This window comes from Panthera pardus, unplaced genomic scaffold (genome assembly GCF_024362965.1).
Source record: "Panthera pardus isolate Hobbes unplaced genomic scaffold, ASM2436296v1 HiC_scaffold_20, whole genome shotgun sequence".
Lineage (NCBI taxonomy): Eukaryota > Metazoa > Chordata > Mammalia > Carnivora > Felidae > Panthera > Panthera pardus.
The window spans coordinates 90977449-90992262 of NW_026526766.1; positions in this window are offsets into that span (position 1 = coordinate 90977449).

The window sequence follows — 14814 nt, forward strand, 5'->3', positions numbered from 1 at the left end:
GACCCGCGGCCTCTCGGCACCCGTCGCTACCGCCAGTGATGGAGAAACAGAGACAAAGCAGGCACCCCCGGGGCGGGGCCAGACCCGGACAGCCCCACACCAAGCCTGTGTCCTTCATCAGTCACCCTGGCAGCCCCCCCGACCATGGAGCCCTAAGCCCCCGTCCAGACCCACCCGTCCGCTCTCCGGCCGGCCACCGGCCACCTGGCCCGGCTCGCACCACGAGCATCGGCAGGGTGGGCCTGTCCGCGTGGGAAACGTCTGTATCCCGTGTCCCCATCCGGGCAAGCAGCGCCCCGACGTCAGGGCCACACGGGCCTTCCATTCTGATGCTGCAGCCCTCCACCTCGTGCGTGGCCCCCAGCAGGTCCTGGGTAAACCCGCTGCCTTCCCTCAAGCCCCTCCCCCACCCACCACCACCACCGAAGGCCCGGCACGGGCAGCACGGGGCGGGGTCCCAAGCTGCCACCCGTGGGACCGTGGCAGCAGCATTCCGGCTTCCTAGGCCTCGGCTTCCTGGTCTGACGAAGGAGACAAGGAGAGGGTGGGGACGGCCACCCCACACCCCGAGCTGTGTGACCTTGAGAATCTGCCCAGCCTCTCTGAGCCCAGGCCTCACCTGCAGCAGCTCTGGCACCGGCCGCACCAGGCACCTGGTGGGCTACACCTTGGCTGGTCCCGCACCCCAGCCCCACTCAGCCTGGGAGCCCGGAGGGTCGGGTGCCTTCTCTGGCCTGGTCTCACAGTTCAGGACCCCAATCCAGCAAATGCCGGCACACCACCCAGCTGTGCTCACACAGGCAGGTACGGTCCCCAAGGCCCCTCACCCCAGGCTGGGCCACGAGCCCCCGGGGAGTCGCCCCCTAACCTGAGGTCTCCACGTGGCCCCTAGCCAGCAGCACCCACCTCCGATGCTCCAACAACCCCCACCCTGGGGCGGGGGGCTTTACTGGCCACACAGCATGGCCGGTCTCTCAGCAGGTTGGCCCAGGGCCCTTGGTGGACACGGTCTGAACAAGGCCAAGTCCAGCCCTGCCCTCGGCCCGCCCTGTCCAGTCCAAGGCAGGCACATGGCATATTTATTCACCCACGTGTCCACAGCCCACCCCACCCAGCACACACACCTATACCGGTCCTGCCTTCCCCTCTGTCACGGCCACCGCCGGCCTCAACCTCCAGCTGAGAACCAGGCAGGGGTGTGAGGTGACTGAGTCACGCACCAAGGCGCCCCCGCCGCCCCCCCCGCCAACCCCGCCGGTGGCTGGTTTCAGAGGATGCAAAGGGGCCACTACGGAACTGTCTGGAGAGGGAGTGAGCTCCCCATCGCCAAGTGAGTGCAAGCCAAGGCCCGAGTCCCTCCCCCCACCCGGAGCCACACACACTCATCTTCTCTGAGGCCCCAGGCCCGGGCCAGGAAGCCGGGTGGAGCCTGGAGGGCGGGGGCCTATCTGACCCAGAGCTGCTAAAAAGAGCCAACGGGGAAGTAAAAATAGGAAATAAAAATAAAATTGCTCCAGCCAGCCCCGGCTGTTTGTGTAGGAAACAAGGCATCTACGGCCCCACCGGGTGGGTGGGCGGGCGGGCTCAGCCACCGGGCCCCTCCCAGACGAGGAATGTCTCCCCCAGCCTCCAGCTGCCACCAAGACGTGCCTCAAAGAGGAATCCCGAGAACCCCGTTCAAACCCCAGCTCTGCCACCAACCAGCCGGGTGGCCCTGGGCAAGGAGCCGAGCCCCCCTTGTCACCAGTGGGGTACAAACCCACCTCCTGGGTACCGAGAAAGGCACCACATGCAAGGTTCCTGGTACCCCACACGCCTCTCCGCCAGGTTCTCCCCCAGGTGTGTTCCCCTCTGCCAGTTCCCCATCGGCTCGCTCACCCCACCGCCCCAGGGGGGCAGTCAGAAAATAAGAGCGCCGGCTAGAGTAAGACATTGAACCTGGCTCCCGGCTTGGCCAGCTCACCACGGACGGGGCAATCGGACCTAAATGTCCTCACAGAACAATCGGAGGAAACCTGCCTTCCTATCCTTTCCTACTGGGCCCATCCAGGATGGGCACTAGGCTCGTTCATACTAAAGTGAGCATGACTGACCCTACCTGCAGGACTGGCTCGCCCTCCAGGGTGTATAGACCTAGCTGCCCGGAAGACGGTGAGCGGATCCCGGAGCTGAGACACCCAGCCAGAGGGCAAGGGGGGTCCACCTGGGCCGAGGCACAGCTCATGCGTGCGGCCCCCTCCCCCTCCTCAGCTCTGTGAGGACCCTCCCCTACTGGCTCCATTCAGTAAGGCACCCGCTGGGTCAGTGCTCACCGACTGGTCGAGGGTGCCAAGGCGGGAGCTCAAAGGGGCTCTGAGGGCGGCCCCCGGCCAGCGATGCTTGCCACAGCCTGGGCCCGCGGCAGTGGGCACGCGCCACGGGCGGGCCCCCAGCAGCCCCCGTTACTCCCAGGAGCCCTCGCGGGCCACCACTGGATCTGACGCTCACAGCCCCCTCCCGGGGGGGAACGAACGTAGGCTCCGGGGCGGGGGGGGGGGGGGGGGGGGGCTGGCCAGGGAAGTCTAACGGGGACGCGCCCAGCCTCACCCAGCGTCAGCCGGCCCCAAAGCGCCCTCCCTGCGACGGTCTGCCAGCTTCCCAGAACACACCTCTGCTTCCGACCCTCTCCATCCTCTGGCCTCCACGAGTAAACCCCAGGTCTTCGCGCAGCTCAGCCGCCCGTCAGCCCCCAGCCGGCTCACGCCTGCCCGACCTCCCGGCAGACACCTGTCAGCCCTCGCCGAGGGAGCCAGCCCACAGGGCGGGGGCGAGCCCGTGTGCTGCCCGGCCAGCAGGAGGTAGGGGCAGAGGGCACACGGGACACACACACGTGCACACTCAGGCACGCACACTCTTACGGGCTCACGCACTCACACGTTCTCGCACACACGCGTGCAGCGCGCTGACTCCAGACAGGGGTGACCCTGCCGGATCCCCCTGCCCCGTGTGGCTCTGCCTCCGAGTCCCTGAGGAGAGTCTGGGAAGGACGGGGGCCCCCAAGGGTGGGGGTGGGGAAGAAAGACGGAGCGGTGGGCAACGTGCCCTCCGCCCGATCCCGGCCTTTCTGCCCAGCACCCTCCAGCCGACAGACCCTCGGCACCTGCTGGAAAATGTGGGGCAGGAGCCCCCATGGCTGGGAGCAGAGGACAAGAGGTAGACCCTGGGCCCCGTGACCGCCGGGTCCTGAGGCCAAGCCTGGGGTCAGAGACACCAGCAGCCCACCTACCCCAGGCACGTGGGCTGGGGACCCAGATCCCAGCTTGCGGTCCCAGGTGCTGGCTGGTGTGGGCCACCAAGCACCAAGCGTGAGTCCAGGCAGCCAGGGGGACAGCAGTGGTGACAGCAGTCACCTTGTTCTCTGAAACTGGGGCGGGGAGAGGGGCGGACACCCAGAGACGGAAAGTCAGCAGGGCAGGGAGGCCCAGGCCCAGGCCAGACCATCTCCTCGCTCTGGGGTCCCTGAGACACCCCCAGGTCCCCACGAGGTCTGATCGCTACCCCAAGGCCATGATCTGCCCGGCCCCTGCCCCTCTCCCACCGGGCTGAACGGGACACAGGGCCCGACCTCCATGCAGGACCGTAGTGATGGCCAAGGGGGTGAGGGACACTGGCCGGCCCCTCCGATAAGAAGCTCTGCGGCTTATCGGCCACGTCCAGGGTCAGCGTGGGCTCCGGAGCCGCCCCTCCCCCACTCGGGCCCAGTGCAGGACACGCAGTAACTGCCCATGAGCAGATAGGTCTCAGGGACGGGCTGTGGGCAGGGAGGGCACTCGGGAGGGCACGCCTCTCCCAAGACTTGCAGCCAGCAAAGGCGTAAGGAGACGTGACCTCGCCCTGTGACCCTGGGGCCGGTGGGAGGGGCCAGGGATACCGCCGGGGCTGGGGGGCCGGTCAACCTGGAGCGAGCGCTGCCCGCGGTCCCATGCTGGGAGGACTCAGCCCTAACTCCTGACGGCCGTGGCCTGTTCTCTAAATTCCACCAGACGCAGCCAGAGGTGGTCGGCAGGAATCACCCGCCTGGCGGTGGTGGGTTCCGGGCGGAGGGCCAGGCCCGCAGACCCGCCCACCCCCTCCAGCCTGAGGAGGGTCACCGGGAGAGGCTGTGCTCCCCACTGGGCCTGCAGCACCCCGTCTCCTATAACCCTCAGGCACCCTGGAGCTCGCGTGACCCTACGTGCAGGTGTGGACACTAAGCTGGGACCCAAACCAGGCCGCGAGGCCAAGGCGCGTGCTCCGCACTGCCCAGCTGCCTGGGCTCAGGTGGCCGCGGCCCGGGACAGTTCTCCCGCGTCTCAGGTGCCTGGGGCTGGCCCTCCCGGCACGCGCCAGAGAGGCGCCCGGTGAGGAGCGTGCCGGGTGCGGTGCAGGGGGACCCGGTGTCCGGCCCGGTGACCCAGGACGCGCCACACTCTGGCGGGTGACCCCAGCTGCAGCGGGGGGGGGGGGGGGAACAACCTCTCTCGCGACAGCTGCCACATTCTTCCAACGGGCCATCAAAGAGCAGAGATCCTGGGCTGGGGGCAGAGGGGACGAGGCACGGGAGCCCCGCCGGCGCGGAGGGAAGTCCCAGCACGTCTCCGCACCCCTCCTCAGGGTGGGGCCGGGGGGGCTGCCTCTAGGAAGAGGCCACTGCAGCTCTGCGGCCACAGACCCACGAGTACCACGGGCACAACTCCCCAGCAGGTACCGAGAAATGAAAGGGAAAGGGGAGGGGGTGTCCCGCCTCCGAGGCCCGGCTCAAACAGCACCTCTCCCTGCAGGCGCAGCCCGGGGCGGGGGGTTCCCACCCCAGCTGGGTTCAGGACCGCCCCTCCGGGTACCCCCTCCCGCCGCCTGGGCTTGCCGACCCCTGGGGCACCGCCCACCACGGCCCGGGCCTCTCCCCCGCACTGCGGGCCCACACGGCCACTGCCTGACCTCTCCCGGGGGTCAGAACACCTCCCCGGCCAACAACCCGACCGCCCCCCAGACCTGCCCCCTCTACCGCTCTCCTTGTCTGGTAAAAGGCACATCATTCTTTCAGGCACTCGGGCCAAGAGCCCCGAGACCACGGCCGCCTGGCTAGGCTCCCCCGGCCTGCGCTCCGGCCCCGCTCCTCACACAGCCGCAGAGCCTCCTAGGAAGCACAGGCCAGTGCCGCCCCTCCCTGGCCCAGGAGCCTCCCCTGGCTCCAACTCCCTGGAGGCAGAGGACGCAGAGCCTCCCCCATGCCCTCTGATCCCTGCTCCGCTCCGCTCTAGCCACACAGGCGGATTCAGGGAGCTGCGCTCTGGGGTGGCCCCTGACAAAACAAAGCTCGCGTGCACGTCTGAAGACACAGAAACCGACTTCTCGCAGGTAAACTCCCATTCATCCCTCACGACCCAACTGACAGGGCCCAACCCACCACACGCCAGGGCAGGCTGGTAACACTTCTTCTGTGCCCCGCCTGCCCTCAGTACCTCTTCCTACCAGACTCACACCATCTCCTTCCCCAGAAGGAGAGCAGGGATCACATCAGGCCAGTCAACCTCAGCTCCCCTCTCACTCCAGGCGACCTGCCCCGACACACCAGCGGCCCCACTTTGCAGACAAGAAAACCGAGGCCCCGAAAGGCTTTAAACATCGGGCCCAAGGCGACCCGCTGTCGACTGGCAGCACTGGGTCCCTCCCTGTTCTCTGACCCCATCGGGGGATGGGCCTCACTCAACTCTGCCTCCCCAGCAGGGCCAGATGTCCACGGACACACAGCCAGTCAGACAAACAGACAAGAACAGCAGGCGGGCGGGAGATTTGCTCCGGACCTCTTGGCCGGGCCTTAATCCCCTCCCCCCCCCCCCCCCCCCAACGACCCAGTTTCAACAAGACGTGCTGAGCAGCAGAGGAAGGAACCGGGTCCCGACAGGGCTGGTCATGGGGGGCTGAGGGGCCTTCCCCACATGCATCTGTGCACCTGGGCCCACGGGAAACCCAAGATCTCCCCGGCAGCGGGCAGCCGCCGGCATCTACGGGGGTCCACCGGGGGGCTCGCCCCGTGGGCAGGAACGCACACGGCCGCAGGCTCCCTCAAGGGCGCCCGGGGGACCCTCCAGGGCAGGGGCCTGGCCCACTGTCCGGCCTCTCCCTGCCCCCCTCCCAGGCTACACACAACGGGACCCCCCTCCCTCGACAGCCGGCAGACCCCGGAAAAAGAGTGATTCGCGCCACAGCAGCAATTGTGAAAGCCAACTTCGTGAGGGGCAGGCTCCCCCCACCACCTCTCTGAAGGGCAGAGGGCAGGGGAGGCACCTGCGGGAAGCACTAAGTCAATCAACAAACATTTCGCAAGGCCGGGCAGCGCCTGGCACCGTGGCTTCGGCCGCAAACGGGACCAGAAGCCACCCCACGGATGAGGAGGGGCGCTCCGCGGGCCGGGGGCCCGCGGGGGGCAGAGCCGCTCCCAGGCAGCACGGCTGCCAAGGGTCCCGGCCGGGAGCAGCCGCCAGCCGCCACACTTCCCACCTCCGGCCCCGACATCCTTCCTTCCATTTGACAAACGAGGAAACCCAGATAAAGAGGGAGGAAGTAACGTGCTCCCTGTCACAGAGTCCACGTGGCCGGAACGGGACAGGCAGGCGGGCCACCCGTCCCCCGGGGCCCCCGGTCTCGAGGGGTCAGCCTCTCGGGGGTAAGGCTCCCTGGGGTCCCAGCCTTGGGGGCAGGCGGGCCCCGCAGGTCAGGAGGGCTGGTACCCTGACCCCGTGTCCCCGAGACAGAAGAAGGAAGAGGGAGGTCCCGGCCGCCCTCCCCTGGCTGACCCCCCATTTGGGCCCAGGAAGGCCCAAGCCAGCACTGCCCTGCCCCAGGGGTCACGCACCCAAGGCCTGTGGTCCCCCCCTCCCAGCCCTCCTCCCGACCTTGGTCCTAGGCAGAAAGTCCAGGAGCAGGGGTGGGGTGAGCCACCTCCCGTGGACTCTGGCCCCATCGGTTTTCTCCTCCAGGCAGTGCTCACGCAGGAGGCCCCTGGGAAATGACACCTAGCTGCCACGGGGGAAGGGGCAGGCGTGCAGCAGGGGGCACCGCGGGGATGGACCAGGGATACGGGGACGGCCAGGCGGGGTGGGGAAGGGACCCCCGGCACCTCCACCCGGAGGGGGACGCGGGCAACGGCCACTCACCCCGGGAACCAGAGCTCTGCGCCGGCGTAACACGCGGTGGGCCAGCACGGGTCATGCTCCGGACAGGGGCATGTCAGGGCCTGGAGGTAGAGGGGACATGCGGCCAGCGGGCAACCGGCTCCGAGGGGCTGCCTACAGCCGGAATGGGGTCCAGCAGGTGAGAGCCAGGCCTACCGCCACCCTTGACTCCTCACGGGGTTAATTATTCCCAGACCAGCTGACCAACCCCTCCCCCCCAAACCAATGCTCCCATGGTTCCTCACCAGCACAGACAGACCTGAAACCCAGCCATCACGGGGCAAGCCGCAGGGGCCCGGCCACACAGTCGGATCCTTCCGAAGTTCTCCAGGGAGAACGCCCGGCCACACGGGCATCCCCTCCCCACACCCTTGGCTGGAGCCAGAAATCCCCAGGGAGAGTCCACCCCTTCTCTCTACCTGGACTCCCTTCCCAAGCCTACCCAGCAAACTCCTATTCGTGCCTCAAAACCCAACTGCAATAATACCTTTTCCGTGAAGCCTCCCCAGGCGGTTTACAGGTGAGGAAACTGAAGGCCAGACAGGCAAATCTGCCAACCCGGGGCCACACAGCCCCCACCTCAGAGCTGGCACTCACTCCTCACACAGGACGGCCTTCGCCAGCAAGCTACAAACACGAGAAGGCGAGGAAGAAGGAGTGGTGCTTCCTGAGGCCGGAGAGGCTACGGAGCCACGCGCCACTGAGCAGAGGCCTGGCCTCCATGCTGGGGGCAATGGGGAGCCATGGAGTGTTCCAGGCAGGGGAGGTCAGAGCCCAGGAAGAGCCTGGCTTGGCCTCGGGTGGTGACAGCATGCCCCGCCGCCCCCTACGATGCCCAGCCGTTCCTAAGGCTCACCATTTCCCCATTACAAGCAGCTCACCCCGAAGTGTTTGGCCCTAACTCTCCCAGCTCAGAACCAGAGCCCCACCCCTAGCCAGCTCAGAGCCCACGCTTCCCAGCACACGGGCAGCCCACCCCCAGCCCGGGGCCCGTCCCCCTCGGCCCAGGGAGGGCACAGAGCCAGTTCCGGAGAAGCTGGTCCACAGCTGTGACGCCCCAATCAGACGGCCACGAGCTTACGGGAACAAGGCCAAGGTGCCAGGAGGGAAGGGCAGAAGCCTCCGGCAGCCAGAGAAGCCCAGGGAAACCGAGGCCAAGAAGGAAGAAGGCGCCTGCCCAGGCATGCAGCAAGCCGGTTCGGGGAGCACGGCACCGCCCACCCCAGCCCTGCGCCGCACCTCTGCAGGAAGCGGCTCTTGGGCCCCGAGGAGGCAGGGGTGGGCGACCAGCCACCCACCCGAGCGGGCTGAGACAAGGGGGCTCCAGGGACGCCCCCCCACCCAGCGCCCCTCCCGAGAGCGGCAGCCACAGCCTCCGCCGGGAGCACCCCAAAGTTGTTCTGGACAAAGCCAAGCCACAGGGGGTACCAGGTGGGCACCAACTGTCCCAGGGAAGGACACCCGCCTCGCCTCAGACCCCAGAGCTAGCCTTCGGGGCCAACCTTCCCGAGCCTGAAACCTCCACCGCAGAATACAGATGAAACAGCCCCCACGCACGGGACCGTCCACGGACACGGCTGAGCGGGAACACGGCTCAGGACGTGGCCCCCACGGCGGCCACCGCCGTCACCTCGACGGTCACTGGCCAACGCTGCCCGTGCCCGGCCCCGCCTCTGAGGGGCCAACAACCAGCAAAGCGGGTCCCGCGGGCACGAGGCCTGGGTTCACTGGAGAGTGGGGGCCGGACCCACCCCCCCAGCCCCTCGCCAGGACACTGGGTGCGGCCCGCACAGCGTGGGAATCCAGCTGCCGCCGACAGTCAGTCGCGGGGTCTTCTCCGTCCTGGTCCTGAATCAGCCGGGCGCTGCCTGGACCCCCGTGCCGGGGGCCGCGTGACTGCACACGCCTGAAAGGGCCCTGCTCTCAGGAAGCCTCGGGGACCACGGAAGGCGGGGGTGGGCGGCCAGCACGTCAGGAGCCCCCAGCAGGCGGCCTCTAGTCCCCCGAGCGCACCGAGCCGGCTCACCCTCCCGGGTCCCCACGAGGCAGCACGATGGCCCCGCGACAGGCACGGGGGAACGGCAGGGCCAAGGGCCGGGGGTCCGACGGCGGGGCCCGAGCGCCCAGCACGACTGCACTCTGCGCACAAACCGGCTCAGGGTGGGGCAACACGCGGGCCTCCAGAAGGCCACAGCTGAGGACGCGACTTTAGGGCAGACGCCACAGACAGCGCGGGGGCGGGGGGTGTCCAGGCGGGGGGCACGGCACCAGCCAGGCCTGACGCGCGCCTGCTCCCCAGAGCTTCGGACGAGGCGGCCGTCCATAGGGAGCCCGCGAGCGCAGCGACTCGGGCCACCTGGGCTGTCACCGCCTGACCTCTGCCCGGGGCCGGTGCGGACACTTAAGCTAAATTGGTCAATTATGGGATACTTAGATCCCTCCCCGGGGGCTTCCCAGCCTCCCTCGGTTCTGGGCCGCAGCACCAGGAAGCCTGTTGAATCAGTAACCTCATTACAGCCGGGCGGCCGCACCCGGGCCCGGCTTTGAACTCCACGGGTTTATCCGCTGCGCTGCAGGATTTACACGCCGCCTGGCCCAGGCCCAACGCGCGCTCCCCTTCTCTTGTCTCCCCTCTCCTGAGGCCCATCGCCACCAGCACTGCGCCCCAAGCACCTCAGGGAAACCGAGGCACGGCTGGAAACCACCGCTGCTCAGATGGGCCCACGGAGGTGCAGAGAGGCTAGGGCCAGGCCCTCAGTCACCCCAGGAGCAGGGTCTCAGACCAAGGGTTCCCCTTTTCACCCCCAGCCCCAGCTAGCAGAGGTAGAGTCCTCAGGAACTCAGAGCCAAGGGCCAATTGTGAACATCTCAGGAGGGGACCTGGACGTAATGCCTCACACTGAGGCCCCAGGGACTCCAGCCCCACAAAAGCCTCCCAGTGTCCCATTCCTCGGCCCCAAGGCCAGTCCCAACACGGCCCTCGGGTACCTGCTCTGACCCCAGGAGGCCCGGCCACACCTGCCCGCCATGGTCACCCCATCCCCTCAACTTGATCGGGTATGCTGGGCCTGACTCCTCTTCCGGGACTGGGCTTGAGCCCTCTTGACCACCCTAGTGTCTCATTCTCTTTCCCAGAGCCCCACTAGCACCCAGGCCCTGGGACATCTCAGTTAACGTAGGGCAGGGAGCACGGGCTGGAGGGCATTGCCCCTGAAGGACAGGCCAAGGGCCCCAGGGGCCCGGAAGGAGGGGAGCAGGGGTGGGGAGGGAGACAACCACTCTCCCAACCCCGTGACCAGGGGAAGGCAGAGAGACCCGCAGCCAGCCCAGAGGCCCGGCCTGACCCTCAGGAGGCTGCTACTCGGGGCGGCCCGGCCAGGGCAAGGTCAGCAGCCCACACCCGCCACGTCAGGTTCCAGGACCACCTGGGACCCCTCCTCCTTCCAGCCCCGGCCTGCCTCCGGCCCACCCTCTGCACAGAGCTGGACGCCTAATTCCGGCCGCAAACATCACCATGCCATGGTGCCCCGTGGCCCCGGGCCCCCACACATCTACCTGCATCCCAGGCCCTCGCCAGGACACGTGACATGCCGTCTCCTTTCACAAGCCACCATGTCTCCCAGCTGCAGCCACGCAGGCCTGGAGGACTGGCCTCGGGCCTTTGCCTGGGCTGTCCCTGCCACCTGGAGTCCCCTCCCCTTGCCACCTGTTGCAAGGCCGCCTCTCCTCCAGACTCACGACAGGGACCAGCTCCAACAGGAAACTCTGCCTGCCCTCTGCTCCTCAGGCCCACCCCGGTGGGACGGCAGGACAGGCCAGCACCCAGCAGGTACAGCCCAGGTGCCGTGCAGACCGAGCCCAGCCAGCAGGCCTGGGTCCCCCTAAGGAAAAGCTCGTGGAGACTTTGTTAGGATAGGCCGGCAAGGCCCGGCGTGTGCACGTGTGCCTGCATTTGAGTGAGCGCGCGTGTGTGTGCATGTGCAACGCGTGCGTATAAACGCGTGTTGGCGGGTGTGTGCAAGTGTGCATCTGTGGGTACGCACCTGTGCGTGCATACGCGTGTGTTTGTGTGTGCGCAGGCATGCGTGCACACGGGGGGTTCATACGCGTGTGTGCACGTGCCCGTGTTTATGTGTGTGCGCTCGTGTGTGCGTGTATGCACATGCGTCTCCGTGCACGCGTACTTAACGCGTGTGAGTGTGTGCGCGGGGCAATGGTGATCACAGAGACAACCAAGGCCCCGCCCTGCCCCGGAGGCCGGTGTGGCCATTCTAGCCCAGCGACCACCACGCAGTTCCCTCAGGAATTTGTTCCTGGACGGCTCGGTCCTGGCGGGGTGAGGAGGCGGGCACCGGGCCACAGGGGTCCTCAGGCTGTGCCTCTGGCTGCCGACCCCACCCACGGCTTTCTGGCCCATCAACAGCCCCTATCCTGCCCCACCTCCAGCCAAGGACAACCCTGGATGAGGATCGGGGGGGGTCTCTGCTGCCCAGAGAGCCTTCAGTGGGTACAAGGGGACAGAAGGGACACAGTGAAGTTTCAGTCCTCCCCCAAGTCCCACGGAACAGAGCACTCATTCACCTGTGGGCCAAGATCCGTAACAGAGCTCCTAGGCAGCCCAGTCGGGGCACAGATCCGGGCGGGCCCCAGGACGCAGCCTGAGGGCCCCAGCGTCTTCTGAAAATGCTACCTGACGGTCAAGAGGCCTGAGGGAACAGCACTCCCGATCCTGGGGAACGGTCCTGACCCAGAGGCCCAGCAAAGGCCACATCAGCCCTCATGGGAGAGCTCAATTTCCCCATGTGCTCAGTGGGCCTGCCTCCTTGCAGCCTCCATGAGGTCCTGAAAATCAAGTCCCAAGGACACAGCAGGTGCCCCAAGACCGGAGCCATCAGCACCCTCGAAAGGGGCAGCCCAGGGCCCAGAACTCGGGAGAGGTTCAGACAAACGGGGTGGGCAGGGACCACGGAGGCCCGTCTGGCTTCTGGAGATGAGGAAATCAGGCCCCCAGCGGCCCCCTCGCTCACCCGGGGGCACAGAGACCCAGAGATGCAGGGACGCGGGGACACAGATCTCAGGGACACGGAACACCTCCTGGTGGAGCACCGGGCAGGGCCCGGCTGCGAGGGCCAGAGCCATCGGACAGGGAGAATGTGAGCGTGAGCGTGCACACATCCGGGCCCTGCACGCTCGTTGTGCGCCGCCCCCCCCCCCCCCCCCCCCCCGGCCGGGCCAATCTCTTCTAGCTGCTTTCTGCCCCATTTCGCGCTCGCTCAACTGCCGAGCGCCATAACTGCTCTGTAACTCCAGGGTGCGATCTCCCCGTGCGTGCGGCCCCGGGCACAACCGTGAGCCTCAGAACGCCTCGCGCCAGGATGGGAGGACGGGGAGGGGTGCCCGCGTGTCCGCTGCCCCCACCCGCCTGCCGGGGGCCTCCAGGAGAGGGCCGGGGGTGAAGGCGCCCGGCAGAGGGGCCACAGCGCTCACTCAACTCACCGAGGCCGGGGCGGCCCTCCCTTCCGCGTCTGCTGCCTGCACGTGAGAGCACCGGCCGTGGTCTCCGCTCCAGGGTCCCGTGGGATCCAGCTCTCCGGGCCCGGGCCCGCCCCGACCCAGGCAGAAGTCCCGGGGAGCCCTTGGCCACAGACCTCACCGTCGAAGCGGGGCCGTCAAGATGAAACGGGCTGCCTTCCCCAGCACCCGCGTCCATTTTACAGATGCACGCCGAGGCTTGAAAGACAGACAGGCAGGCCCCACGCACACACACGGCAAAGAGAGGGACCGGACCCCTGGCGCGTGACCACCAGCCCAGCAACAGGACACAGACCCCCACGAACGTGCTGCTCCTGGTCCCTCCCACCCCCAGGGACGGTCGGGTCGTTCCAGAGAGAGCAGGCGTGGGGAGCAAGTGACAGAGTGGCGTGATAGGAGGGGGGGGGAGGAGACGGAGGGGGAGGGGGCTGGAACTGCATCGCACCGAACATAAATGTCGCGGGCAGGGCTGCACAGAGGAGGGAATGTACAGGCGGGACCAGCTCTCCCCACCCCCGCTTCCATAGCATCCCTCAAATCAACACGCTTAATGGGTGTCCGGACAAAGGTCCGGAAGGGGGTCCCCAAAGGGGCACCAGCCCACCGGCCACCCAGGCCTCTGAGTCCACACACACAGGGTTGGAGGGCCCGGACCCCTTCCCCATCCGTAGCACCACCAGTGGCCAATTCCCATGGGAATGGACACCTCAAAGCCCCAGCCACCCAAAGCCCACAACGGAAGACACACTTGGAGCCAGCGGAGAAGGGAAGGAGCAGGTCTAGGCTTACAAAGCCTCAGCCCGATGACGGCGCCCAGACTGGGCCGGCTCAGCAGCCCCTGCCCTGTGTCTAGCGGAGAGCAGCTGAGCTGGGCCCAGGAGCCCCTTCCAGAGGACGGGCCTCCCTCGCCACTCGAGACCACGGCCCTAAAACACACCGTGTGGTGGCAAGAGCCACAAGGCCCAAGATGCTAGAACTCTGTGGGAGGCTCCACGGGGTCTGGGCCTTTAGGGGATTTTTAGGACCCCCCCCCCCCCCCCCTCCGCCCCACGCCACCTCTGTGCTGCCCAAGTCTGGCCCACCTGGAATCACCGCGGGGGCCACTGTCCTGACGCCCAAGCCCCTGGCATGGGCACCCGGCCCCCGCCCCATCACCCACTCTGTGCCCACACAGTCCCACGGCCCCCCCCTCCTCCCTCCCAGGAGAGGAAACAGAGGGAGTGAGGTGGGGGCCAGGGAGAGCAGGTAGAGGGCTTCCTGGAGGAGGTTCAGTTCCCCCGCAGGCCCCGAAGGACGCGCACAGCTGGAAACACGACCCAAACTCCCCAGCAGCCGCCCCTGTGTGAGCAAGTCCACTGGCTCAACCCTGCCTAACCCCAGCTCCCGGCCGACGGCGCTCCCAGCACGGCCCTTCCCGGGGCCAGCCCATTCCACCCACGTCTGGGCAGAGGGGGTCAGGGGGTGCACGCCGGGCCCAGGCCCGACAGCTAGATGCAGGCAAGTACGCAGGCCGCAAGGCCTCGGCCACGGTCAGGCCGCACCGAGGGCTGTTTTTCTCGCCCTGACACTTCTCCTGTCAACAAACAGAGCCCCCTCCGGAGTTTACCAAAACAAACGCCCCAACAGTCGGCAGTGCCCAGGCCTAGACAGAACTGCCTCAGCAGGCCGGACTCCAAGCCCGGACTCCAAGCCCAACCTCCCAAGAGTCATGTGACCCTGTTATTTCGGGAGGCCCCGGAATGTGCTCTATTTTGGGTCCCTCGGGGCCCTGATGTTACCAGAAGCCCCTCACCAGGGCTCCCAGCTCACTCGGGTCCCTGAGAGTCCCCCAGAGGATGGCCGGGGGGGCCTATCACTCTGCTACTGGCTGCCCCATCCCCCCGGGCAAGTGAGCCACTACCAGCCCAGCGGGGTCTGGCCAGGCCTGAGACCTCTGGCCGCCTGTGCAGGGCCCGGCCTTCTAGCCCCACCGCCCAGGTGGGTGCCAATGCAGGCCTCCTCCGTGGGTTGTGGGGGGCACCGAGGGGCAGGGGCAGGAAGCAGGGGTTGCCCTGGGCCACTTACCAGCACCAGTATCTGTACCTTGGGC